At 50.6% G+C, this 27,766-nt stretch overlaps 1 pseudogene; it reads left to right on the top strand.

The window, feature by feature from the left end:
• The first annotated feature begins 284 nt into the window (after nt 1–284).
• On the top strand, nt 285–27,766 carry LOC139596211 (hydrocephalus-inducing protein homolog; annotated as a pseudogene).

The following is a 27,766-nucleotide window of genomic DNA, read 5'->3' as shown; positions in this document are numbered from 1 at the left end:
TGTTTTTAAATAATATTTAAGCTACAGCTTTGATTGTTCTAAGCATTTTTAATGTTGAGCATTTTAGCTCCAGGTTTCAGTATGATCCATCTTTGAATTGCACAAGGTAACCATGTAGTTCAAATAAAGTCCAACTAGAGGCCTAACAATACTAGCTGCTTATGCCAAACAAGCACATAGCTACTTTCAAATCATAGAAAATCTTTAGCACCAGTATATCCCTTGAGTCTGCCATGAACTGGGTTCTGGATTTTCAGAGTTCCATTGTTGTTCCTTCCAGTTCTGTTGAGGCACTGTCACTCATCTGTGACATCATCACTTCACAATGGCATCTGGATTCCCAGGAAGGACACCAACACCTCGACTTTTGCTTAGGGAAGGACTTAAGCCTAATAATGTGAGTAGCCCCTGGGGCTGTGTTAAGGCTGGAAACTGCCCTGGTGTCCCTGCTCTCCCTGCCCCTGTTGTCCAGCAGTGCTCTGAAGCCGCAGATCCCCTCCCCAGCCCTCTGTGCCATGCTCCTGTTGCTGGGGCTGTCCTGGTGCAGTAGGGAACACTGTGGGATGTGTCAGGGACAGCCCAGCGCCTTGCCTGGCTGTGCCAGCAGAGCCAAGTGAAACCAATGTACAGCTGAAGCCCTCAGCATGGGCTTCTTTCCTTCCCCTTTGCCACAGCAATTCCTTCTGTCAGGCTGGGCACTCACCTGTGCTGCTCTGACCAAGCTGCCCTTGGGCACCTGGGCATGTGAGGGGGAAAGCTCAAACTCTGCCCCAAGCCTTGAGAGCCACGGCTGGTCCCAGCTGGAAGAGCTTCCAAAGCAGCTGTTCTCTCCCAGCTCCTGGGTGGGCACAGATGCAGCCCTGCAGGCAGCACTGGAGCCAGGGCCACAAAGGTCCCTTGCTGTCTGCAGCTCACTTGACTGAAGATGCCCCACTGCTGAGGCTCTGCCAAGGACATCCCTCTGTTTTCTTCTCTCGAGGGCTCTGTCAGCCCAGACAGAGAAAACCAATGCTAAGTAACAGAGAGAGCTAAAACTTGGACACATTCCTGTGCACCTCACTCTTGGTACAGCTTCTCTTGCTTGCTTCCCTTAGACTCAGCCAGCAGTGCTATCTCCTGCCTGTGAGTTTTGAGTGTTGTGCAGGGGTGGAGTTCAGGCAGTTCTGAGAGCTCCTCCCCACTCTCTGGAAAGGTCACTGCCTCAATCCAGTGAAATGTAAGAGGAAACAAATGCCCAAAGAGCAGAAATCCCCAAACATGTCCCATCAAACCACAGAGAGACTCATGGGACACAGCCATGTGGCTGGAGTATGTCTATTGCACTCTGTATTATTAATTTATTGGTGCTAAGTATTTCAGCAGGCAACTTCCAGGGTTTCCAGAACTGTCCTAGTGGCTGTGATCACAAATTATTCATCAGTAATAAGTGAAGAAGAAAAGCCTTCATGAGCAAGGGCATTTCTGAGACTCTTGCTGGATTTTTGCCTTTCAGCTGACTCCCTCTGCGTTCCAGAAGGAGATGTCTCTGAGCACCAAGCAGAGGCTGGCCAGAGCTAAGAAGCTGAGGCTGCCTCAGGCTGTCCAGCCTCAAGACAAGCCTGGGACCTCCCATCACAAGGTAGCCTTTCCCTGCCCTTGCTGTTTGATGTGATAATTGAGGAGGATGCCAAAAGAGCAGCTTGGCTTGAGCCTGCTCAGCCTGGTCCAGGAGCTTTTCATCAGTCCAGGGCAGAGGTGGGAGAGCCACTGTTTGCGCAGTGTGGGCTGGGCAGATGTGCTCACCCAGAGTCTCTACTTCACTGGGGATCGGAGCAGAATCTTCCTCCCAGCAGCTGAACCTGTCTCTGCTCTCTCTGGCCTCTCCTTGCAGTTCTCAGCAGCTGACCCAGAGCAGAGCTCAATTCAGCCTTGCCCACCAGAGGTGGTGTTCCAGAACTACAGCCCCAATGAGGTCTGTGAAGTGCCGCTGATTCTGAGGAACAGGGACAAGGTGAGTGCCGGGACGTGGAGGTTTAACGCTGTGCTGGAAGAGGAGAGCACAGAAGAGTGGTTAAGGATGGCACCAGGGCATGTCCACTTGTCTCCACAAGTGGAAAAACCATCATTCCATGTCTCTCCTGCAGGTTCCTCACTTGGTGAAGGTCACCATGAAGAGCTCACCTTATTTCCAGCTGGTGGGCCCCAATGACGCGTGCCGCAAGGTGCCACCGGGCCTCTACATGACTGTCCGCATCCTCTTCACCCCTGGGCAGAAAAAGGTGAGTCTGGAGGGCCCAAGAGGTTGGTGTCTGCAGTGGAAAGTGGACCTGCAAGGCTGGATTCAGGGCATCTGGCCTGGGTTTTGAGGACCTGTTCTGGTTTCAGAGGATCTAGAACTGGGAGATACTCTTTGCCTGTGCTTAAGATGGGGATAAAGGCTCTGTGCTGAGACAGTTTCTTTTCCCACAGGATTATTTCCACCAGCTCCTCTGCACCACTGAAAGGGAAGAGTTCATTGTGCCAATCCGGGCCATTGGTCCCCGAGCCATCCTGGACTTTCCTGACCAGCTGGACTTCTCCGAGTGTCCGGTCAAGCACAGCACCCAGAAGACTCTGCTGGTTCGCAATGTCGGTAACCGGACAGCTCATTACCAGCTGAGCACCCAGAGGTGAGGCAGCTCATCTGTTCCTGTGCAAAGGATATCACCTTTGGGTGAGAGCAGAGTTGGGAAAGAGCAGCAAAGGAACCAGAGCATCAGAGCTGCTGCCCTGCAGCCCTGGCTGGAAGTGAGCAGGATGGATGGCATCTGCTCTTGCTTTCAGTGTTCTTAGCAGGATGCAGCCTTTGAGCTTTCTCTGTCCCAGATTTCCTGGAGGGTGCTGGAACACGTTGGTAGCTGGCTTGCTGAGCACAAGCAGCTTCTGAAATGCTTACTCACCACTGCCAGCCAAACAGACCCATTCTCTGGGAGGCCCCAGGCACGTGGCTCTCCAGTGGTCCCTGCATCAGATGCCTCATGTGAGCTGTGCTGTGGACAGCCTGTGCTGTTCCTGTCAGTCTCAGAAGACAATCACTGTTTCTGCTGTTGGCTGAACCGGAGAGGGTAATGCATTTTTGACACCATATCTGCAAGGAAACCAGTTCACTTGGCTGGTGGTGTGTTGAAAGTTATGTGATTCCAGAGGTCTTGGTGTAGGAGCTGAGCTCAGGAATGCAGCACAGACCTGCTGTCTAACCTCAGGCAACTGAGTGGCTTTGATTTTTTTTTCCCTGGCAAAACAGAGGTCAAAAGGCAAATTGACTTTTCTGCTGTGAAACGCGAGGGTCCGAGAGGAGCTTCCACCAAAGCCTGCCAAAGCTATTGGCAGCTCCAGTCCAGGCTCCTCAGATGCTGCTCAAACAGGCTGCTGCTTTTGACAGTGCAAATATGTAGGCAGGAACTTGTAAATCCATGCACGATTTTTCTCTGGGATTTCCAGAACTTGTTTTGTCACCACCAAAATAAATACCCAATAAAGTCTGGTATCCTTCTACAATGTGCTTGCCAGCAGTTCTATTGAGTGCTATAGAGCATGTTGGATCCTGCTTGATAGGGATTTAAAGAGTTTCTGAACTTCAGGAATTAAATATTGAAGTAGATGAAATAGAGCCGGGGTGCAGTGACAGAGGGAAAGATGGAGCTTGTGAGCTGCTGACTCTGGACAGAATTTTTCAGCACAGAGATGGAGCTGCTGTAACCTAACAGACTGAATTTATTAGAATAGTTAATGCTGTTTGATGCCAGGTGTTACACCATCACTTAAAAGTAATGTATGTTAAGATTAGATGATATTTGGGTTTCTTCCTGCAATAAGTGTTAGTGGACACATGAGGCAATTCAATTAGCCATAATTTTTCTGTCTTCCTTGGTGTGGGAGGCAGCTTTTAATGAGATCAATTCTCCCAAAATAAAATCATTTAATAATGGCAGTTAAGGCACCAGTGGACAAAAGAACGTTTGGCTGTAGCAGATAATGGTACCATGGGACTTGAAACAGATTGCAGCCTCCTTGCACACAGCATTTACCAAAAGTGCAGGTGAATGGTGCTTTGAGAGACTTGGTCATAAAATTGCCAGCTTTGCTCACTGGTCAGCTCTGTTTCTAAATTATACCAAGAGTACTTGGTCCTTGGTATCCTCATGGCCATAGCTTCTGCCCAGTAAGGGGAGAAGCTGACTGCCCTCTGTCAGTAAGGGGAGCTGATACCTGATGAAGGTAAGCAAGATGCAAAGGACCCTTGAGCCTCATTGCAGAGAGCTGGATACAGAGTATGGGGGAGATGAGGTCATTTCATCCCACAGGATCTTGTGAGGGCTGGATCTCCTCACACTAGAGTCAGCAGCTGTTTCTGACCTGTCTCTTCTGTCTTCTGCTGACTGTGGTTGGTTTGCTCTTTGCTTGCACAAGTGAGCAGAACTGGACTGCAAAAGGGTTAACATCCCCAAATCTCCACCAAGAGTCCTACTATCTCTGTGTTGCAGCCCTTTCTCTGTCATTCCGACCATGGGAGCTCTGGATGTTGGTAACGCTGTGCAGGTGGCAGTGGAATTTCAGCCACTGAAGACTGGTGACCATTCCGGGTCCCTTGTTGTGCACTACGACACAGGTGAGTGCTGGGCACTGCGCAGGGCACTCTGTGCATCCCTCAGAGCAGAGCCTGTTCTAAGCAGAAAGGCTGCTGTGGCCGTGGCTTTCAAGAGGGAGATGATGATAGTTTTCAGGGGGTTCATTTTCTAGTCATCTGGTTTGTAGTCGTGTAGTTTGTCATCTTGATCCTTGTAGAGCTCCATGTAAATGCCATTTCTAGAGAGCATGTCAGGTATTTGTTGTTTGCATCTCACCTGGGAAAAGCTCACCTGCAACAGGAACAGTGAGCTTGAAGTCTGAGCCCAGAAGAATCCCAGGAGCTGGCTGGGAATAATGAAGCTTTGAAAGCTCTGGAAATGAGGGAGCCTTTGGTAGGGGTTTGGTCTAGAGGGTGAAATGCTGGCAGGTTGTCAGGACATTGTCATGCTGTGCACATGCAGCTCTCAGCTTGTGATACATGGACTGAGCCATGGAACTGCTCGTTCAGCTAAAAGCTGTGACACTTTCTTCTGCTGCCTGTGGTTTGCTCTGTTCCTTGTGCTTCCATCAGCCAGTGAGTGAGCAAAGACTGCCCTTTGCTTTGTTCCAGGTGAAGACACCCACACAAGCCTTCATGCAAGAGCTGTGGAGGCCCCAATCGGGCTGGACAGGAACACTGTGACCCTGGAGAAGACGTACATCAGCATGTCAAACAGCGCAACTGTGCTCATCCACAACCGCAGTGATATCACAGCCCGCTTCCAGTGGAAGGCTGTTGCTACTCAGGAACAGGAGGATCAGCTGAGGCTGAGGTAGGTTGGAAAGATCCATTTCAGTGCCATGCCTTGCCCAAGGGTAGAACTAACATATGGCTTCAGGAGCTACTGGTGCTTTTGAATGGCTTTGGGTAAGTAAACCAGCCCATCGCTACCTGCCTCCCCCAAGCACTTGTGTGTCAGGAAAAGCTGCCTGAGGTGGCTGCTGGATTCTCCCTCAGCTGGGGCAGAGGCTTTGAGCCAGAAGGTTCTCTTGAGTGCTGCTGGCTTTGGAAAGCTCTCCTGAGCTTGCAAGTGTGGAGTGAACAAGTGATCCTCTGATCCATTTGGGACCCCATGGCTCAGGGTCAGCCCTTTGCTGGGGAGCTGCTCCTGCACTTCCACTTCTCTCAGCAAAGACATGGCTCATTAAACAACCTGCTGGGTTTGTCTTTCCTATGCCTGCAGGCAGTATCACAGGATATATCAGCAGCAAAGGCAGAAGTTGTATGGTTTTCTGAAGGAGCGTGAACTGGACATCACTTGCCGAGAACGCCTTGCTCTTCTCAACCACACCTTCCAGAGTGAGATAGCAAAGATCAGAGGGGATCCCATGCTGTTAGACGACATTTTCTCCCTTCAGCCGAAGGTAAATGATGGCTGAGAGCTTCCCTTCCTGCTTCTCTTCTTCCTCTTCCTCCTCATCCCTGAGTAAGGTCACTTGACTGATCCCTGCCTCAGCTGGCTTTGTGTGCCAAGAGAGAAGTCATGGGGATTCTGGTGAGGTCAGAGAGCTGGTTGCAAAAAGCATTTCTGCCCTGTGGGCCCCTGGCAGGCAGCAGGAGCCTGACTAAAGCTTCCAAACTCTGTTGGCAGTGTTATTGATGAGTGTTACTCACTCCTTGCTTGTCACTGATGCTCTAAATAACAGCTTACAGGACTGTGGTTGAAAACAAGAAATGTGATGTCTGAAGATGAATGTTTTGGTGTCTCCTTCTGCTTTAGGAGGGTGAGATCAGGCCGAACTGCTCTGCTGAAATCAGCGTGTTCTTCACGCCCCAGGCAGCCCAGGTGTACGAGCGAACAGTTTACTGCGACATCTCGGGTACGGCTCCTTCCCCTGCCCCTCTCACTGCAACGAAGGCCGGCTGCAAACACTCCCCCAGATCACTGGGCCCCTGTGCCATTGCTGGGGAGGGTCTGTGCTCGGCAGGGCAGTGCTGGCACATGCCCACTGTCCCTGCAGCTTCCAGGGCATCTCCTCTATTTTGATTTTTTCCCCTCTCAGCTGTTCTGAATGCTGCCTGTATTTAGTCTGCTCCTCCTCCCTTGGGAAAAACACCCAAGGGAGGTGCACCCAGAAGTAGGAAAAACAAAATTTCTGGCATTTCCTAAAGTTCCATGCTCAACATAGGGATAGAAGAATGGATGGTCTCTATGGATGTACTGCATCTCCTGAGGGAAGAGAAGGGTCCATATCTGCTCCTGGGACATCAGGAGCCGGTCCCATGAAGCACAGAGTCAGGGACTAGCACTAAGGCAGCCTGGCAAATGCAGGATAGCAGAAGGAATTACTGTACTGAAATAGAAATCTCTCCCCAGGCCGTGAGAACAGGCTGCCCCTGCTCCTCACAGGGGAAGGCCTTGGGCCCCAGGTCCATTTCCACTTTGAGGAACTGAACATCGGGGAGGTTTTTGTCAGAGTAACCCACAGATATGAGGTAAGCAGCAGGGTTGGGGTGGGTCCTGGTGGCTCCTAGGGTAGCAGTGAGCCTTGTGGACCTGTGGAATTCCTGGCAACTTGGGTAGTTGGGATACTAGTTAAATTTGGGGGATTTCTTGGAATCTGGATCTTTTGGATGGGGTCTGTTGTTCATGAGACCCCAGTCCCTGCTTTTGGGCAGTCTTCTTTGGAGATCAGCTGGGAGGCTTCCTGCAAAACTGCTTGACACATGAAACCAACACTGGGTCCAAAAGCTGCACGTTCAGAGGCTTTTGTTCCAGTCCCAGACACAAATCACCTTTGTGCTCAGGCTGTCCAAAAGCAGCTGGAACAAACTGGCTGCATTTGATTTCAAGTCCACTGCAAACAGTTTTCAGTCATGTCCCTCCTACATATTCATGGGAGTCAGAGGAAAACCATCCACCCTCCTGGCTCAGCGCTGCTCAAAGCCCTTGGCAGTGCTTTCCCTTGCTGACCAGTCCCTCACCACACTTCAGCCATGATGTACCTCTGGCTCTAGAAAGAGCCAAGTGTTTCTGGGAAAGAAGCAAAGGAACTTTCTACATCTTTGCTCCTGGTTTCTCCCACTCTGCTGTAAACAGGTTGGGCTGCAATGGAAGCTGAACATGCCCTGCCCATGGTGGGGTTGGGCACATTTGAAATCACTGTGGTGATGACACTGGTAATGCTGTGATGCCCAGTGCTGCTCTTAGGGCCAGCTGTGAATGAACTGGGTGATGCTGAGCAGCCCCTCTGGGCTGCAGGTCAAAGTGGACTGTCTCTGCCAGTGGGAAAACCCCAGAGTGACTCTGGTTATGTGAAGTTATCACTGCTTTGCATGAAAAACCCAAAGCTATACAAAGCTGTATTTCAAAGTTGTATTTTTTTGCTTCTGCCATGCAGCAGCACAGGGCATCCTCTGTCTTTTACAGCAGTTAATAGTTTAATTTGAAAGTGACTCAGACTTCTGTAAGAAAGGAACATTCCTCATGTAGTTCCACTTTGCTTTTCTGCTGCTGCAGGCATACCTGATCAACAATGGGCCTATTGAGGCTCCCTTCAAGCTCATCCCTCCAACCACAGCCATGGGCTCCTGCTTCACCTTCCTGCCCCAGGAGGGCATCGTGGCACCAGAGAAGCTCCAGGTCATCCGGGTCTCCTTCTGTCCCACCATCCGGGGGGAGTTTGAGGAAGAATTCCACTTCCATGTGACCGAATCCCCTAAGCCTGTGACCTTCACTGTCAGGTGAGGAGGGCTTTGGGAGCTTGCTGGGCACATCTGTAGCTGTCTCTGGGTAATCATCTTCCATCTGCCTCATTTTGTGGTGGAACAGAGAAAAAAGGTGTTGCCTGACGTCTTAATCTTGGCTCTGGCATCACTTTAGTCTGGGGGTGCCTGCTGCCCTGTGTGGGTACCCAGGAGCAGGAGTGGCTACTCCCTGCAGGGATGTCTCCTGCTTAGGCTGTTGCAGGCAGTGGGATGGAGCAGCTCTGGGCAGCAGCTGCTCTGGGATGTCCCACCTGAACACCCAGCAAGGCCCCCAGGGCTTTGCAGATGGGCCAGCCTGGAGGATTCTGCAGCAGCAGCAGTGTTTTTAAAAACTTCCATTAATAATCCATGCCAGATGGGCAGCAGCAGCCTCAGCTCCCCTCTCATGGCCATGCTGTGGGGGACAAGCTGTGCTCCCAGCTCCTGTGCACAGAGTGCTCTGGTGCCTCCTTTGCACAGCCAGCAAAGGGCTGATGTGGGAGTCAGGAACTGTGCAGCAGGAACTGTGCCAAGGACTTGGGCATCTGTCAGCTGCTGAGCACTTTGCTTTGGCTGCCTCCTGCCCACATGGGTGCTGTGCTGAGCACAGGGTGCTGGGGTGATTTGAAACCCAGGGTGGCTCTGACAGCAGCTTTTATCCACCCTCTCCCTACAGACACCCAAACCCTTTGTGATTCCCTTTAACAGAGCCACTGCCTCCCTGCCTTTGTCCATCCTCTGCCTAAGGACACCCAAACCCTTTGTGATTCCCTTTAACAGAGGCACTGCCTCCCTGCCTTTGTCCCTGCAGGGGCTCTGTGATGGGACCCACTTTCCATTTTGATGTGCCTGCCCTGCACTTCGGTGACGTTGCCTTTGGTGAGTGTGCCCTGGGCTGGCACCACAGTGTCAGAGCTTGGTGTGGTGCTGAAATGGAGCACTTGAACATAAGAGCATTCATCACTTGTGTTCCTCCACCACAGCCTCTTCAGGGTGTTCATTCCAGGGCTGCTGGTGCCTCAGGTACCCTTTTGCCATCATGAGATCAAACAGGACCAAAGGAATAAAAAGTCAGCATCACTGTTTGGCCACTTCTGGTTTCCCTTTTAGTTAGTGGCACAATAAAGAAAGGCACCAGGCAGGAATATGGTTCTGTAATAGCAGATTCATCCTGCTTAATCTGATTTCATTCCTAAGGTTTCTTCAGCTGGGGGCAGCTGTTTTATCTTTGTTTCTTTTAACTGTGCTGCTGAATGTTGTCTGCATGTGCTTCCCTCAGTGGCATTTGAGATTGTGACATCCTTTTTGTGCCTCTCTTGCCTCCCTGCTGCAGTCACTGTTGATGGGCATGGAGAAGCCCTGGGCTGTGCCTGCAGTTGGTTTTTCCTCCCCATCTGGGTTTAAATGACTCTTGGTGAGCAGGCTGGGAGATGTCTGCTCCACACATAGCTGGCCAGCCAAGCCATAGATCCACTGCAATGAGCTGTAGTTCAGATCACAAAGCAGTAAAATCCAAGCCCAGTTTTATCCTACCAGCAGGATATTCACACCAGCAGTCATGAGATATTGATGCCTAAATGGGTATTTGTGTCATTTTCTTAGGTTTTCCTCGCACCTTGAAGTGTTGCCTGTTTAACACCTCCCTAACACCCATGGGCTTCTTCCTCTACGTTCCTGGGGATGGCGTGGGACTGCCCAGTATTGACAGCTCTACTCAGATAGTCAAACCCAGCAGCCAGGCTTGGAGGAGGGCAGCTCAAGTTCTGAGGAGGCCAAAGGAATTTACCATAAGTCCCTGCAGCGGGACCGTCCGTGCCCTGGGATCCCAGGATATCAAGGTATGGGAAGAGCCCAGCTGCTGGGGCTGAAGCTTCACTGCAGTGTGGGAGGGCTTTAGCTCTGGTGCCAGCTTTGAGCATCCTGGGAGTGAGAGATCTGCACTGCTGGGAGGCCTCTGCTAGCTGGCTTACCCGGGATGTTCCTCAAGGAGCACTGGTTTGTTTCCAAAATCCTACACTGAGATCAATACCATATGGTCAAGAAGCCATTCTTGTGTTTTTGAGAGTGATTTCTTTGATTGCAAGTGGGCAGAGGAAGGATGAAAACAGAAAGTTGCTGTTAAAGAGAGAGATATCATTGGAGGAAGCCGTTTTCTTTTCTTCCTGCTTGTTTCTCATCTCCTGGACAGCAGATGAGTTGTAGTCACTGCAGGAATCTTCAGTGGGGACAGAAAATACTCTGCAGCCATGAACTGCCCAGCATGTGCTGGGCCACACTGCCCTCAGCTTCCTGCTGTAAGGCTGGACTCATTCCATTCAAGACAACAGACTTCTGCATTTTTGTCATTATAGTCAGGTGAAAAATTAGCCCCTTTAGCAAATCTGATATTGCCAGAGGGCTTTTTTTACTCTCAAAGCCTGTTGCTCTACTTATGGACCAGCAGGAAAATTAAAGCAAAATCCTCCCTTTGTCTACCATGGAACAAGAGTTCCAGCACACATGGGTGATGAGATTTTGGGAGTTAGCAAATATTTGTTGCACTTCTTTTCTTTTCTGCCAGGTCACCCTGTGTCCCAACACTGTTGGGGAGTACAAGCTGGAGCTGGTGCTGGACGCGGAAGATGTCGGCAAGAAGGCGTTTGCACTGCCCCTCACAGCCAGGTACCAACACCTTTCCTGCACCTGCTTGTCTTTGCTCGTGCATCCAGCACCAGCACACTGCCTGGCTGCAGCTCCAAAGGAGAAGTGTTGCTTCATGAGCTGGATCTGCCCATCTAGACATGAGAACAGTGCCAGGAAAGCAGCCCATAGTGAGATACCCTCCTGCTCACAGCCAGCCATGGCCCCAGGCCTTTTTCTAAAGGGAGCAGGAATAACATTATTAACTGTTGGCCTAGGGTTTGGTGCTTGAGCTGGAACAAATTTCCAAAGGCTTGCCTGTCCTTCCTGCAAGTGGTGAACTTGTGCTGCTTGTGACCACCCTGCAGCAGTGGTTTGGAACACAGGGAGCAGCCTGCTGAGAGCTGGGGTCTGGTTCACTTCAGCACTGCATGTGCAGTGGGGAAGAGTCTCCAGGCAGGAGTGGAAAGAGCAAAAGATCTTACAAAGATGACTGTAGTCCTTGATGTGGCAGGTCAGCTCAGCTTTCACTGCATCCCTCTGGCTCTTTTGAGTCATGTTCTCAGAGTTGAGACCAAAAGTCATTGTTGCTGCAGCAGAACTCCATCCTGCTGTGGGTGTCAGTTTAATGCCAAGAGGGATGCAGTTCCCTGGTGCTGTTCCCTCTCCCAGGCAGAGCCATCCAGGCAGTGCCTGGGCTGCTGTTTTGTAAAGCAAGCACAAATGGGGACACTCAGTGTAGAGACCTGTTGTTGTTCTATTTCTGGAGTCCCATACTGTTGTTATCAGATTTCTAAAGTCCCATACCTCCTTGGCATGTTCTTATGGCTGCAGATCTTCACAGCACAGACCCCCTTCTCCTGCATCTTGTTCTTTCTCAGCTCAGGGCTCCTCCAAAGCTCTCCCTGACTACCTAACCCACCCCCCTTTTATCCCAGTTCTCTTCATTGGTCACAGCAGCAGCCCAATTAAGGACATCACAGCTGCAGCCCATCAAGGACAACCGGGACCTCCCGGGGCAAAGCCTCTATACAGATATTCAAGTACAATACATGCATATTCAAGTGCAATACAGCCTCTACTATAGAGACCCATGGGGGAAAGAATTGAGGGAGCTCTAAGAACTGGGAGAAGTTGATCACCTGCACTGTGGGCCTTTTGCCCTCCACTGCTGGAAGAGATGATTCAGTTTTTAGGCAGGACAACAGTGCTGGAGGAGAAAAGGGAGTCATTTTCACTGATACACTGGAGTCTGTGTTCCTTGAGCCTTGGTGGGCACTGGTCCTCACTGGAAAGGCTCCCCCAGAGCTCATGGACCACTGGGACTGTTACAGGAGTCCTTGCAAGTGTTCTTGGGCAGAGAAGGGGAAAAACTGCTAAGACAGCTCTGGACTGCTGTAGGACTACTCTACTACTCTACTCTGTTAGATTTGCAATTACCTTATGTTCCATTGCATGCTCCTGGAGGACAAAAGTTCTCCATGCTCCCAGTGTCTCTAATTGCCCTGGGGTCATCTCTGCCCAGGTGCATCGTTCCTTCATTGCAAGTGCTCAACCCTGTCCTGGAACTGGGGCACTGCTGCTTGAAGGTCCGTTATGATGAGAAGGTGACCCTGGTGAATGACAGCGACTTTCCTGCCTCCTACTGTGTTCTCACTCAGGTTTGGCCTTGCATCCATCTCCTCCCCTCAAATGTTACTGAGGGCTTATTAGGGGAATAAATGGGTTTGGATAAGACCTTGCTGGTTTCTATTCAAAGCTAAAGGTTTTCTGAGAACAAGAACCTAAATACAAAATTTAGGAAGCAGTTTAACATCTTGAGGAAGATGTTTAGAGTCTAGTCCTTGACTTGTTTTCAAGTGGGAGAGCTTAGAGGGTAGTGAAAATCTGATGCAAGGAGGCTGTCAGCACCCAGGTGGGTGTTTCTGATGCAGCAACTTTTGGACCCCCTGGTGATGCTCAGCACCTACACCTTGCATCTTGTTTTTTGCCTTTTTGCTTCCTCCTGAGAATTTTTAAAAGCATGTGGGAGTTGCTCTTGTGGTAGAGGTTAAGGAGTTTAAAGTTTCCTCAGTCCTGAAGATGCCTTTGATTCTGTCCCTGCCAGGAACACAAGAAGGAGGCTGCTCTGTGGTACTTCAGCCCTGCACCCTCTGGCATTATCGAGGCTCACAGCTCGGTGGAGATCCCAATTGAACTCGAGGCCCAGTTGCTGGGACAGTGCAAGATCACTGCTAAGCTGGCCGTGTTTGGGAGCGAATCCCCACTGGTGAGAGCAAGGGGACACGTGTGCCTTGAGCAGCTCATCCCAGTGGGGTGGAAACTGCACAGGGATTCTTCCAGGAACTTGTGATTTATGGCTGGTGGACAAGGACAGAGGGGACTGGGGGCACAAGCAGCAGCTCATGCCTAGGAAAGAGGAAGAGTGGGAGTCTCACAGGTGGCAATCTCAGTGCCTGACCCAGCATAGAGTTACAAATCTGGGAGATGGGATAACACCCCCAGGCTGAAACCCAGGTCAGTCCCTGGGTCTCATTCTCTGCCGTGTTATCAGATGAACACAAGTGCTGCTTCATTACAACTGTTCAGCATCACACAGGGACATCCCTGAATCCTGCTACAGCACCATTTGCTAAGGCAAACACTGAAGGAATGTTTTGTGCAGAGCTGGACTGAGGCTCTGAAAGCCAGGTCCCTCAGGTCTGAGAAATACCCAGCATATCTCCTCAACAAAAGCCCAGCCAAAACCATATGAATATCCACACAACTTGCATCTGCAGCACAGGCTTTGCTTGTTTTTTCCACCAAGTTTGGAAATGGATAAGGCAAGCAATTCCTGAACTAAAGCCTCCTAAAAGAGGACTCTGAAGATTCTGAAGAAGATTCCAAGGATTGTAAAGAAGATTCTAAAAGAGCTCCTAAAGAGGCATATATCATAACAGCAAGAGTGGCTACAAAATACAGGCCCAGCCTGCCAGGCACAGATGCTCCTCATCCCTCCATAGTCTGGTTTGTGCCATGAGCACCCCACCAAAGGCAGCAGTGCTGCAGGATGTGGGGGGTGTGTGTAGCAGTAACACTGAGGTCAAAGCTGCTGTCTGCTCTTATTCTCCTTCCTGTGTGTCACACTGCCCGTGACACTGCTGAGCAGGGCTGTTCTTGTCCCTTTTAAGAATCCTGTAGATGAAGGGTTTGTGTGTTTTTATAAGCCTTTTCCTCAGTGAGGATCTGTCCCATTGTCACACCCTAACTGAAGCCAGGTCAGGCATCCTCCAGGTGCTATTCTGCTCCTCTCCAAAGGGCTCTGCCCTGCCTCTGCTGCTTCTGTCCCACTGTCACCTAGAAGTGAAGCCAGCTGGTGAGGCACAGCTCCTCCCTGCAGCTTCCTCCAGGGAGCCTTGGGCAGCAGCATCAGCCAGGCTGCAGCCCTCTGGGCCTGCCTTCTCCCAGAGGAATAAAAGATCCCTCATCATGCAGGGCTTTATTCCTTATTCTTGAGGTACCAGCCCTGGTACATAGTTTCTGGCTCTTCTTTGCACAGTCATGTATGTCCCGAAGGGATGTGCATTTCTGGATGCTGCTCCTTCTGACTAAGGTAATTCTGGCAGTTGTCAATGCCATTCCCTCAAGTCAGACATTGCAAAAGGTCTGGAGGCTGGTTTCTTCTGTGGTTAAATCATACTCCAAGCCCTCCAGTGAATCTTATTGGTGTTGTGAGTTTTATGCCTTCAAGTCCTGTGTAAGAGTTGGGGTATTTAGGACCAGTGAAATCCAACAAGATTGAATAAATTGTCCTGGTTTCCACTGGTGTGAGCAGGTAGTTTAGCAAAGGGATCCATGTTCCTTGTCCCACCGTCTGTGCCAGCTCTGCAAGAACAATCCTTTTGAGTTTCAGACTATTAAGTCAGTTCAGCCTTTTTTTAAGGAAAAAATACTGCTTGAATGATGCAATTGCTAATTAATGCCCCTTACTCCTATATATGAATATTACACATAAGCACAAATTGAAGGCAACTAACTTGCCTCATCTTGACTCTGAAGAGCCTGCCTTGCTTCTGACTCATGCTGCTTTCACCAGTGTAGCTTTTTGAATTGTAAAGAACTCGGTGTTCAAGGATGGCTGTGCAGCAGTGAAAGGTGGGAGGGTGCTTTGGGCCAAGGTGGAGCAGTGAATGAAGCAGGCAGCAGGTAAAGGCAAGAGCCATGTGGAAGAGGTGTGAAGAAGCAAGCATGGCAAACAGCAGGGCTCTGTCCTCTGATAATGGGAGCTTGTGGCTTTCAGGTGGGATCACTGCAGACCCCACACTTGCTCCAGGCCTTCTGTTTCAGTCTGCACCACCGACAGCTTCAAAGGGCCATCATTATCCCCAGTCTAGGAATGCTCTTAGAGCTGGCTGTACTTTTAAAACTGCCTTTGTTGTGTCTTTTTTTTGACCTTTCCTACCTTCTTCCTGGAACAGGAGATCCGCCTGGAGTGCGTTTGCCAGGGCCCCGTTGTCTATGTCCATCCCAGGGAGATAAACTTCGGCTCTATCCCAGTCCTAGAAGATCATTCCAAAACTCTCCACCTTGCCAATCAGTGTGAGATTCCTGCAACCTTCCAGGTGGAGATGGTAAGTGTCTGTGGGGCTGTTTTCTAGGGAAAAGTGCTGCTTACTAGCAGCCCTTGACTTGTTTTTTGGATGCAACATTTCTGTATTGTTCTGTGTGAGTGGAAGCAAGATATTCCATCCAAGTGCAAGCAAGAGGAGCCAGGATCTCAGGCACGCCTCTGTGAAATAGTTTGCAGAGAGGCTGGAGCAGAAATGAGTTTGGATCGTGTTTGCAAGTTCTCTCTATTTTGTGGAAGATACTTAACTGTGCAAGTCATGTTTTTGGAGCTTTCAGAACAAGAGAAACCTGTGGCCCTTTGCTCCTAAGAGGGCATGGATTTCCCCATGGACTCCATTCCATCTGCATTTGCTTTGTGCCAAACTTGTGTTAATGGCAGAAACCAGGGTGTGAGATCTGCTCTCAAGCTGCTCATGGGGAGGCAAGTTTCACAACTCCTGTGGGTCAGACCAGTAGTGCTGTTGCAAACAAATGCACCTGTGAGGGTTGTGCACCCCCAGAGCCTGTGGTCTCTGTAGCATTGCAGAATGGCTCTGGAGATCACCTGCAGAGGAAGGTTGTTGCATTCCTGGAGCTTACAGAGGGGGACAGGCCACAGGGCTGGAGCTGCAGCTGCTCCTCTGGCAGGAGGAGCAGCCAGGAAGGGTACGTGGCTTGGGTCTGAGTGGGATGTGCTCCCTGCTGGAGGGGCATCTGTGAAAGGCTTGAAAAAAGCTTTGAAAAGACATTTGATCTTCTGTATATTGGGTGGGTTCAACTTCTGGATCTGGTTAAAGCCAGCCCTGACACTGTGGACTTGTTTGTGTCTGTGGATAAATCATCAGGTGTTGTGTGAGAGTCCAGCCACAGCCTCCTGGGCCAAGGAGGAGGGGTGTGAATTTTCCTCTTGCTGCTTTTCCAGCTGTTTGGGAGATAAACGTTATCCAAAAGTGGAGGATTGGCAGGGCAGCTTTCCCTGACTCCACAATGGAGTTCTGCTTTCAGCCTCTGCAGGGAGCAATGCCCCTTGGCTGGGTGCTCATGGTGTGTAAAGGTTGGGTTTCATGTGCTCCTGCCAGGGCCAGACCTGCAGAGCAGTGTCTGCACAGCTGTGCTGGTGCAAGGCCTTTCCTCCCTCCTTTGGGCAGCCTCCAGCTCTCTTGGCCAGTCTGTGAAGTCCATGAGAAAGCAGATGACAAGAGTTCTTGGGAAGAGTGGGCCATGCCCACAGAGCACATGTTGTCCAGTTTTCTTTCTGCTTCCTGCTTTCCTGCTCTGCTATAAGCATTTGGAGGTGACTTTTCTTTAGGCAGAGGGCACTGGGGCACCTCTCTACAGCTGATGATTGGTGGGGAGTGAGGGCTTCAGTCCTTTAGGGGGTGTTGAGAAGCACTGATGGCCCCTTGGGAAAGCAGATTTGGGATTTTGCTCAGCTGGCTTTGCAGAGTTATTCTTCAGGCTCTCAGCAGTGTCCTCCAGCTGTGCGGCTGCTGGGCTGGGATTTGAGCAGTCCTGCCTTCCTCTGGCTGTGAGCCTTTGTGCACACCCAGCTCTGCTGCCAGGAAGCCAGCAGGGAGTAAACAGCTTCCCTTGGCAAGCACTCCAAAGAGAGCCAGCAGGGGGAATTACCTTCTCCTGAGGAGGAGCATCCCTTGGGTTGAGCAAAACAGGGCTAATGACCTGAGTGTGTTAAAGGAAGGTAAAATACAGGTTGTATAAGCTCTTGGGGAGTTGCTGTGCTGGACACCATAGCTTACATTTAGGGAAATTAAACCTTTATGGTTTTTATACTCATCTCTTTAGCCTTCCTGTTTCCTGCACCTCACAGCAGAGTGGGGTCCATGGCTTCCATCTAACTTTGTGTTTGTCTTGTCCTACAGGCTGGGAAACGTTCCTGCTGGAGGGTTGAGCCCAGCAAAGGAGTGGTCCCCCCTAATTCTGAGGTGTCTGTGGCTGTCATAGCAAACCTGAATGACACAGTGAAATTCCAGGAGAAGGTGAAGGTGTTCATTCAGAACAACCCTGTGACTGTCATCTCTCTCCAGGCTGTGGGCATTGGCACCACAGTTGTCACAGACAAACCTCTCGTTCCGAAGCTCGACTTGAAGTCCTGCTTCAGGTAGGAGACTCTAGAAACTTCCACATCTCCTGTGTGTTCAGCAAGGAACAATTTTTCCATAGCCCTTCAGGCTAGATCTTCTTCAGTACTCAAGGTCCTAGCTCTGTTTCCATGAAGCCACAGGAATTCATTTAGAAATATGTCATCCAAGAGTTGCTAGATATCCTGAAAAGCCACAGAAATGGAAAAGCTGGAAGACCTGGCAGGGCTGAAGCTTTGAGCCTGGGCAGCCTTTTGGGTAGAGGTTTTATTGCAGTCAGGGAATGCCATCAGGGTGAAGCTGAAGCTGAGTGATGCCAGGGAGATAACAGCTGCCATGACATTTTCCATCTCTCTTCTCTTGTAGCTTCAGTCCCTGCTTTTACCACTTCCAGCTGACCAACAGAGGCCGCCGCACGCAGCGGCTGTACTGGAGCACAGAAGGGTTCCGCACCTTCCGCCGCGGCTCCCGGGCCCCTGCCCCCGCTGCCACCAAGGGCCGAGGGGCTGCCCCCATCCCCAGGCCTGGCAGCCCCGTGTTCAAGGTGCGGCCAGTGCAGGTGGACCTGAGGCCGGGCCAGACTGTGGACATGGTGCTGGAAGGCTGCTCCAGCACTGTCCAGGTGAGGCCCCTGCCCAGGGCTGAGCCTTCCCCACCAGATCCCCCCCCTGCAGCTTCTTCTGCAGCCCCTTGACAGTGGCCTGGCAAAAGGAGCAAGTGACTTCAAGAAACTGTTTCAAGGCCAGTTGCTTTCCTTGCTGGCCACCAGCAGTTGCTTCGGCTCTTTTGTGTTTCCCTAACTACCATAAACCCAACTTGCTGATCCCAAAATACAGGCTGAAGGAAGTACTGCTCCTTTGGGCAAACAGGGCTTACCTGTGTCATGTGCTGAGGGAGAAAGGAAGAGCAGAGAAAAGAAGTTGAACTTAGACTAGAAGCCCAGGCAGGAAGCGAATTAAACTACTGTCAAGTGCTTTTTCTGAGGGAAAAGCCCTTTACCCAGGGAGTAAAAGAAAAGCCCTGGGAATGGCAGGAGTGTCTGGGAGCAGCATTGCTTTTCCTCTGAAGACAAACTTGGGCACAGGGCTGCTCTAGCTATGAGTCCTGGAGGGGAAAACACAGTGTGCCAGCTCTAATGATCAGTGCAATGTCCATCCAGGCAGGAAACTGTTCCCAGGGATCATCAGAATTGACAATTTGACTTTGGTGAACTTTTCTATCACTTCTTGCCCCAGTGTCTCAGCCAGCCCTGGTGTCCCAGGGGCAGCCAGGTTTTGCAGCACCCCTGGAGAGCAACTCAGAGGGGGAGATTTTAGCAGAGTCTGGGAGTGTTCTCCTACCTGGACCTTTCTTTCCAGGGGAATGAAACTCTGCAGAGAAGCTGCCAGCTAAGTCTGGTATGCATTCCCTGGCTCCAGGACCCCTGGGCACAGATAGTTAGAGTAAATAGGTGGCAGCACAGAAAGAAAAGAGAGCTACTGAGGAGAGCAGAGACTAACTACAGTCCCTAATAACAAGTGACAGGAATGGGGCCCATGGGTGGGTGGCAAGGCAGTGTGGGGTGTTGGGCCTGCCAGCACACACTGGGAGACAAGGGACTCTTGTGTGCAGGAGGTGAAGGAGCGGCTGCTGTGTCACGCTGTGGTGGGGAAAGAGATAACAAAGAAACAGATCCTGCAAGTGGATGTCATCTGCAACTTCATTTGCCCTGGAGTGCAAATGTCCCCCAGAGCCATCGCTTTCCGTGTGGAAAAGGTAAAGTCACCAGATTGCATCCTGGCATTTAAAGGTGTAACTCTTAAACTGGCTGGAAGTAAATAGAAATAGATGCACTTCTGGGGCTGAAAAATGTGACATGCATTGGAAGGGGAAGGAGGTCTATGGCACTTGAGGTTGTTTGCCCTTGTCTCCTGTTTCTGTAGAAACCCAGTGATGCCCTGACACTGCAGTACCAGCTCTTGACATTAAAAAACACCAGCTCCCTGCCATTCAGCATTGTGCTGCACTTGGAGCAGCCCTTCCTGGTCTGCAATGAGAACCAGAAGCCCCTCCCTGCAAATGCCAAGGTGAGCCTCTGTGGGCTTCTTCAGTGGGATTTGAGGAGGAGGGATGTGGTGGTGCACTTCTGTTGGGAGGTCCTCAAGTTGAGAAGTTTATACTGTAGTGTCAGCAGTGGATTGGCCTGAGCTGAATCAGCAGAGCTGCTGAAGGAATCAAAATCTTATCTGAATTGAGAAGATCCATCCTGGCTCTAAAACATGAGGAGAGGGGAGCAGGAAAGCAGATGGAGGCAAGCAATGCAGGGAAGGTGTCTCCTGGAAAGCCATGCCAGCTCTCCAGCAGCCACCCCCTTGTACTGGGGCTGAGCACAGAAACGGGAGCCTGAGGGATCCTGGACTGGACTGTGGTGCCTGCAGCCAGAGCCCTGCTGGAGAGAGATGAACCATGAACTGAGAAGCCCGTGCTGGGGTCACTTGGAGCATTTACTGTTTCATGCTGTCAGACCTTGGGACATCATCCCACAGGTGATTAATTACTGCTCATCTCCTTGCAGCCTTTGAGAGTGGATGTGGGGAAGGAACTTCATCTCTACATCCGGTTTAACCCAGCTTATAAGAACAGTAAGATCAGCTGGGTGGTAAAGAAGGTTCTCAGGGTGAGCTTCATGGAGCATCCTCATGTGGAGAAGGTCCGTGTTCGGGGGGAAGTCTACTTCCCAAATCTCCACCTCCCGACCAAGGCCGTGGACTTTGGCTGCATCATAAATGACACTGAACAAGTGTTGCATATGGGGATGACCAACTGCAGCCCACTACCTGTCAACTACCACTGGTCATTCCTGACAGACAGCCAGGTGCACACCATAAGGTATGAGCATCATCATCCCCGTGCTGCTCCCAGCATGGAGCTGCTCCAGCCTGGTTCTGGAGTGGCTGTTACTGAGCTCAGCACCCCGGCACCCAGCCAGGGGCTGCAGTGCAGTGAGGAGCTGCTCTTGCAGGCACCTCTCTCTCCCACTGCAGGTTCACCATCACAGTTATGTTATTTTCCAGGTTCATGCCTTCACCACCTAAATTCAAGCCACAGTCACCAAAGAAGAAGGGAGTGTTTCCATGGAGATACTCCAGGACTGAAAGTGTGGAAGAGCTGGCTGAAACCCCGGAAACAACGCAGGATTCTGCCCTGGAGGATTCTGCCCTGGAGAATTCTGCCCAGGAGGATTCTGCCCTGGAAGATTCTGATGAGGAGGATCCTGCCCAGGAAGATCCTGCCCAGGAGGATCCTGCTCAAGAGGACTCTTCTCAGGAGGATTCTGCTCAGGAGGACTCTGACCAGGAGCCAGCAGATGCAGAGCATTCCCTGGAAACAGAGGTGGATTTTCTTGTGCACCTACCACTTGCTTTGCCTCCCCAACTTGCCACCAAAAAATCATACTCGTGCCAACCTCCCTTTTTGCTGTCCTTCTGTCCTGTGCCCTGAAAGTGGCAGTTGGACGTGGGGTGTCTGGGAGGTACAAATAGGAAAGTTTTGCTCAGAGAAGCTCGTTCAGATCCTACAGACCTGTGCTGAGTTTGGGATTTTTTGGCTTATTTTCTTTACAATGTAAAATGAGGTCTTTATCTGCATCATGATGAGAAGGCTTCCAGCTTCCCATGTGTGTCAATCCATGAAGAGTCCTGATCTCCACGGAGCCCCTTCCAAACCCAGCTAGAGCACTCACATCTCTGCCTTCACCCAGAAGCTGGTATTGCAGTGACAGCTCCAGAGCTGTCTTTTATAAAGCAAGACTTTGCAAAGTCACCGTCTTTTCCCCCAAACAAGGAAAAAGGCCTTTGATCTGCCAACTTGCCTGTGAACATTAGTACTTTGGAGTGGGAAGTGGCCCCTTGTTCTGCATCAGGGGGAACAGAGGCTGCTCATGGGGCAATAAAAAAAAAAAGGTGTAAGGAAGCAGAAGAGTTTCTCAAAAGCCCAGTGTTGGCATTAAGTTTAAGGAGAAGGGTTGTATCTGCTCACACATAAATACCAGTTGTTTCTACACAGTTTTTCTGAATCAGGAGAAACAAAGCCCTATATGAACAGTGTGGCTGAATGGTTTCAAATAGAAGCATAAAATCATCTTTATTTCCTGGTTGTTGCCATGTATGCACAAGTAAACCAGGGAAATTCAAGTGGCCATCCTGGAATCCTGGAATGGTTTGGCTTGGAAGGGACTTTCAGAGATTATGTAGTTCCAACCCTCCCTGCCTGAGTGCTGGGGGCACCCAGTTCCCAGGCAAGTTTGATGTAGGAGGTGCAGATGGAGCCCAGGTCTCATCTGTGGGTGGGCTTGGACCCACACTCAACTGATGGCCTGGACATTTTCACCCTTGATTTGTGCCCAGGCCCCTTTTCAGCTGCTCCTGGTGGGTGAGGAGGTGCAGCCTGCAGCAGAGTGATCTTGCTCAGAGCAGCCAGCTCACTGCAGCCCATGGTGCTTTTTAACAGGGGCTGGCATCCACTCCTGGGGCGTCTCAGAGGCCGGTGAGGATGAGGGGACTGAGTTGGTTCTCAGAGATGGAGCACCCCAAGTTGGGAATGCAGGAGGTAAGTGGGAATTTGTCTCACGTCCATGTTTCCAGTGTGGGAAGTGGTTCTGTAGCCCCAGTGCCACTGGTGGCCCTCAGCACTGCTCACAGAGGGGCCTCACATCCCTCCCAGTCCATCTCAAAGCTCTGCTGAAGCGAGCGGTCACTGGAGAGGCCATGTGGGATGTTTTGTAGGGCTGCCCCAGGATGCTGCCTGTGCAGCACCTGTGGAGGGCATTGCTCCCATTTACCTCATCAGGTGGTTTTCGGGACATTTTTGTAGGAACTCTGGCTGTAGCAGCTTGAAGGAACAGCATGTGAGTGAGAGAGAGGGAAAAAGGCCTCAGAAGTCAGATGAGCCTTCCCCCAGCTCCAAGGGCTCCCACCTCCAAGTCTCCTGTTTTTCTGAAGACAGTGAGAAGTGTTTCCAAAGACAAGTTCTGCAGCAGAGAGAATTTCTTGCTGCCAGGAGACATTCCAGTTGACTTTAATGTAGTGTATACTCATGGAAAAGTGATTATGGGAGAAGATTTTCCCCATGGTCCCTGCACTGGTCAGTGGCACGGACACAGGATGAGATTAGGATGATTCTGGCTGTGTTTGGGGAATAGGCCCCTCCAGCTGTGACTCTACTTTATTTCAGGACACAGCTGCTCTTCTGCATCCATCTCCACTCTCAGCATCTCGATGTCCCCTCCTCTCCCTCCAGGTGTTTGATGTCCGGCCCCTGTGGGGTGAGCTGCAGCCAGGCGAGAGCGAGCAGGTCACCTTCACCTTCTTTGGGCACGCCAACATCGTGGCCAGTGTCAGGGCGCTGTGCCACGTGCAGGGAGGCCCCACCTACGAGGTGGTGCTGGCCGGGGAGGCCTCGTGCCCCAGCTACCAACTGGACGTGGAGGAGATCGACTGGGGGCTGCAGGTACCGCGGGCTGCTCCTGCCACAGCTCCTTGTCTGGCATCATGGCCACCTCCATCCCAGGCTCTCTGCCCCTCTCAGCTCCTCTGCTGGCTCTGGGCCTTGGGATGCAACCTTTGAGAGACACGTCCAGCAGCCCAGCTGGTTTGAAATGGCCATCCCCACCCTCCCCTCCCTTCCCCTGGCTGAGGGACAGGACACCCTCCTCTCCAAGGCACCTGGCACTGCCTCCTGGCAGCACAAGGCTCCCAGTGAAGATGTCCAGAGGGGCCTGTCCCTGAGATATCCCTCCACTGATCTGCTCCTAAAGCTTGAGCTCCAAGGAGATGCTCTTGTCAAATGCTCTTGCTTGATCCACAAAATCATCCAGGGAGGAAGTTGGGCTTTCAGTCACTTCAGTAGCTGAAAACAATGTCCCAGAATAATCCCCACTTTACTTTTTTTCACTTTAAAGTCCACAGATACTTCCAGTTCCTGGCACTGCCTGTGTTGTCCTGTGTGTCTCTCTTGTCACCTGTCTGTTTCTTGCCAATATTTGCATGCAGGTGCCTTTTCTTCTGGAATGCCTCTCAGAAATGCACTGAGTTTTAGATACGATTCAATGGGGACAAAGTTGTCAAAGCAAAACAAAACTGGTCATTAGTAACCATTCAGCTGAGCTGGACGTGTGTCTCCCTGCCCCAGAGAGGAGCAAACACACCCTCCAACAAAAAGGCAATCTTTGTATCCCCTTTGGGACAGTCCCTGGCCCCTTTCCCCTCGGAGGGGTACTCAGGAACTTCCATTCTCTCTGATGCCAACCTTTCTGTCCCCTCCCCTCTCATCCTCCTTCCTTTTGGTCAGGTCTTCAACCCCGTCCCTCTGCCAGCTCACAGCAACACCCAACAAACCAACCTGAACAAATCCAAACCACAAACAGCAACATGCAGAACCAACAGCTTCCATTCTTTAACTTCATAAGCTTTTGGCTTCGTCTCACACATCTCAGTGTGGCACATCCTCTGTTTCTCCTGGCTGTTGGTGACCCCTCAGAGAGCAGAGGACCTGGTCCCCTGGTTCATTTATTGCTGGCCTTTACATGGTTTTACCATCTCTCTGTAGTTGCGTGGTTGCATTGTGGCTGTGTGCTGTCAATGCCATGAAAGAGGAAGGAGGTTGCCAGCATCAGGCCTGTGTCTGTAACTTCTCCCTCCTCTGTCCTCTCTCCAGGTGTTTAACAAAGTCCTCAAAGCACAGGTGACCCTGCGGAACACCGGGGTTATGGAATTCACCTACGTGGTGCCAAGCTCCACCACTGGCACTGCAGCAAAACCTCTGCCTGGAGAGCCTGTGGTCGTGCCCAATGCAGTGAGTAGCACAAGACATTGGCTCTGCCCTGTGCCAGGCAGCCCAGGAGAGAATTAAAGGAAAAAAGGGGGAAAAGAGGGAAAAAAGTGGGGGGAAAACGCCCCAGCCCTGCGAGAGCTCAGGAGCACACACTGCACCCCAGGGTTGGAGGTGTGAGCTTTTGGGCACAAGGAAGGTGGAAAGTGATGTGGTCTGATGGTTTCTTCTGGATGAGAACCTGTCTTCTCAGCCTGTCTGTCCCCTGAGCCATCCCCCATCAAAGCTTTGATGCAGTCCCTTCCTCCTCTCCTGTCCCTGCAGGGTTTCCTTGCACCTGGCCAGAAGCAAGTGTTCAAAGTCTATTATCTGCCAGGAAAGCTGGGAGTCTTCCACAAGACTTTCCAGGTCCATGTGGCTCACCTGGAACCAGCAGAAATCATCCTGAAGGGAAAGGGGACCTTCCCTGGGGTTACCAAGTACCGCCCCAGGATGCTGAAAGGTGAGCACTGTCTGTTGGCTCCCAGGAAGATCCCCTGGTTCTCCCCTGCCATCACACATCAGGCAGCTCACACCCATCTCCTCAAGCCTGGAACTTGCAGGGCTGCCAGACCAACACTTTGGCCTCCATGGTTGCTTCCTGAGTTTTGAGCAGTTGAGCCCATTTAGGCTTTTTCCCAGGATCCTTTTCCCAGGATCTTGCCAGCACATTGTTGTAGGCCTGGAAGGATGATGGCCAGGCAGAAAAGCTTGGGAAAGGTGTGAGAGAGGCTGGCAGGGCTTTTGGCAGGGTTGGATGTGTGTGGCATTGCAGGGGGTGACATGATCCCCTGTGAGAGAGAATGAACATGAGGATTCAGAGAGGAGCAGCAGCATCCATTGTTCTGGGACAGGCCAGTGTTGGGGAAGTGGGACCTCTCAGCTTCAATGGGATTGGCAATGTGCCTTGTCTTCTATTTATGGATAATTTTTTCCTTCAGAAGAAGAGGAGATACTGCAAGAGGAAGAAAAAAACCTAGAGGAAGAAGAAAAGGAAAAGGATGAATCATCTGTCACCATCTGTGGTGATGGAGTCACTGATGGAGTCACTGATTGTCAGAGCTGAACAACAGGCTAGTGCCCAACATCTCCCAGGGCCCCTTCAGCTGAGGGCTCCCCCAGCAGCATTCTGGCTCTGGTGGAAGAGGTGGGAGGGTTATTCCCACTTGGGAAACTGGAGGAGTAGCAGCTGTGCTCCCTCCCAAAGTTGCCTTTGCTTGTGGCCAGCCCATCCTCCATACTTGGAGCTCTCAGATAGGTACTGCCATAATCAGATTACAAGATTTCTGGGCCACTTGCTGAATTTGGAGAGCTCGTGGTGTGTTCTCTTTTGTAACTGGGAGAAATATTTGTATTCAAGTGTTTATACCTAGAAAGTGAGCAGACTATCCAGAATCAGTGAAGGACCAAGCACCAGCAAACTCTTCTTCATTTGCTGTGTAAATGGCAGGAAGGGCAACTGAACTGGTGAACTTTGTGATCTCCAAATGGCCTTATTCATGATAGTCCTCATTTTTTATTGGTGTATGATTCCACAAAGCATTTCTCTCCTGTTCTGGAATACAGATGTTAAGCGGAAAAAAATATTATTTCAAAAAAAAGGCAATTTCTATACGTGTATGATGGGAATGATGTGGTTTCTTCTCCAGTGATACTGCCAACCTTGAGGTTTCAGCTGAGGATAAAGAAACTGAATCATCCAAATATTCTTCAGAAGACAAACCTTGAGAAGACCAAGGGAAACTGGGAAGCTCTTTGAAGAACCTACTGAGCCATAAGAACCTCGAGGATTGGCATTGGCACACCTTGTTTACCAATAAAGCAGGGAAAGGAATGACTTATGGGAAGAGATCTGTGAAGGCTGGGCTCTGCCCAGGCATGGTGCAAACTCCATGAGATCCTGCAAAGTCTTCTTCTTCTCCCAATGAAGCTTTTCAGGACAGAGAACTGGATCCTTTCCACCTGTGGGAAGCACCTGGAGCTTTTAGAGCCACCCTTAACCACTGCTTGAAGTCCCACCATGTCCCTTGCCACTGGAATTGGAGAGCTAATGCTCTAAATCCCCATCATGAAGCCAGGGACGCCCTTAGGATGGTCATGGATGACAGTCTGATAGCAACCACGTCACCTTGGTGTACTTTGGCCCAGATAACACTGGGGATTGTGGCAGGCTCAGAGAGAACACTCTTGGTCAGGTGTGAGATGTATGGCACTGATTATGTGGCTCATTATGACTAAACTGACTGCTAATACAGTATCTACATATTGTCAATGCAGTATAAAAGAGAAGCAGGTCTAATATAATATGAGCAGCTTTGGCCAGAAACCTGCAGGTTTACAGACTTTGGCACTGCAGAACTCACAGGGACAAAGCAACAAAGCACCTGTGGAGCTACGTGAGGATTTTATCTCTGGACACGAGTGGATCTCAGCTGGATCTGCAGCCAGAGGCACCAGGAAGCTGCTGGGGCATGCAAGGAGCTCAAGTGACACAGGAGGAGGGGGGCAGGAGCCTTTCAGCACTTGCTCCTTGCCAGATGCAAGGGAGCCCTGCAGGGCTCGGCCTGATGCTCTTCCTCGACCTTCTGGATGCTTTCCCATCCATAATGGGATTTCAAACTCCAGAGGAGCAGCCTCTGTGAGGTGCACTCCCAAAGGCAAAGGTGTTCTAAAGTGAAAATCACTGCTCTAACTTGTGCCACTTTGCTGCTGAGGTTATCAAGAGGAGCATCCCCACCAGCACCCATTTTTGCAGCTCTCTGGCTCCCAACTCACTGCACACATGCCAGTTGTGCCAAGGAATGGGGATTTCTAGCTGTGATCACATACTTGCCAGATTGTGCTATCATGGTAATTGATTTTGAAAGGAATAGTGGATTTGTCTTTACAAAGAAGCTGTGGGTCTGCTGGGAGATAAAACTGGCACTGAGAGATAAAAGAAACAATGGGAAGGATTCCACTGATTGATGAATGAAAAAAGATATTTGCTTTTACAAATAAACTTTAGGTTTGCTGAAAAATGAAATTTGACATTGAAAGATGAAAGAAACAATGGGGAAGAAAAAACCCTAAATTCCGTAAGAATTAAAAATTAAAAGGGAGGGTTATACCTTAGAGGGAAATCTTTGGTATCAGGTGTATCAGGAAGTCTGAACCTCTCAAGTACCTCAGCCAAGGGGGAAAGAGAGAAGGGAAATGTGGCTGGAAATTGGGATAAAAAGGGAGGCTGCGTCCTCCAAAAATTGGAGACCCCAGGGCAATGCCCCATGGCCTCTCCCTCTATTCAAATAAAGAAAAA

The sequence above is a fragment of the Agelaius tricolor genome, unplaced genomic scaffold (assembly GCF_023055355.1).
Source record: "Agelaius tricolor isolate 1412-34295 unplaced genomic scaffold, bAgeTri1.0.p SCAF_15, whole genome shotgun sequence".
NCBI lineage: Eukaryota > Metazoa > Chordata > Aves > Passeriformes > Icteridae > Agelaius > Agelaius tricolor.
The sequence above is the reverse complement of the archived record's forward strand: the minus strand, read 5'-3'. Positions and strand labels throughout refer to the sequence as shown.